Consider the following 983-nt stretch of genomic DNA (forward strand, 5'->3'; position numbering starts at 1 on the left):
TCCTCACCATCTAGTGGGATCCCCCCCCATCCTCACCATCTAATGGGATCTCCCCCATCCTCACCCACCCAGACTTCATTCATTCATCCATCATTCACTTACACCCCCCCCCCCTTCTGTGCGATTCTGGGTGCAGTTTGCATAATGGATTATTTGAGGGGAACTTAGCCATGTCATTGATTGTTGCCCCCCATATAAGATGAAATGACTAATTGAACTTTTCTATGTGTTTTTAAGTTCTATTAAAAAAAAACCTTCAAATAGAAAAGATAAACTCTGGAATGTATTTCAGTGTAATGGCAGACCTAACCCATAGGGGGAGCCAGAGATGAAAGGGTAAACCACGTGCCTGGCAGGGCTGATTGTGATGTGTGTGTGTTCCTTCAGTGGTTACTATGGGAACTAGTACACTTCCGGCGGCAGTGCGCCGGCTTTTCATATATATACGCCTGTTTCATACGTCACTACCGACTGTAGCGTACTGCGCACGCGTAGTGTACGCAGCTGCATTCCACGCACGCGCAATAAAAGCTGCCAGATTAGGCTCCGCCCATGTATACGTCAGAGTTCGCGCTGTCAGGATTGTTGTCCTCGGCCGGCTGCCGTACTGCAGAACGGGCCGCGCTGTGAGGTGACTCCGGGCGGCGGAGGAGAGAGGAGCCATGAAGAAGGACGTCCGCATCCTCCTGGTGGGGGAACGTAAGTGTCACCTCTATATCCTTCCCCGGAGGCTTCTGTCCTTGTAACAATGCCCGCTGTCTCTTCTATTACCATGCTTGTGGGGGAGTGTCACCTCTATTTCGTTCCCCAGTCATTACATTCCTCCATATAAGGGGAGTGTGCCGCTATAATAATTCCCTGAGCATCACCAGAGAAGAATGTATCCCAGTAATGTCCTTCCCCTGATGTGTGTCCCCGTTATATCCTTCCCCTGATGTGTGTCCCCGTTATATCCTTCCCCTGATGTGTGTCCCCGTTATATC

Source organism: Pyxicephalus adspersus, chromosome 6 (assembly GCF_032062135.1).
Source record: "Pyxicephalus adspersus chromosome 6, UCB_Pads_2.0, whole genome shotgun sequence".
In the NCBI taxonomy this organism is placed as follows: domain Eukaryota; kingdom Metazoa; phylum Chordata; class Amphibia; order Anura; family Pyxicephalidae; genus Pyxicephalus; species Pyxicephalus adspersus.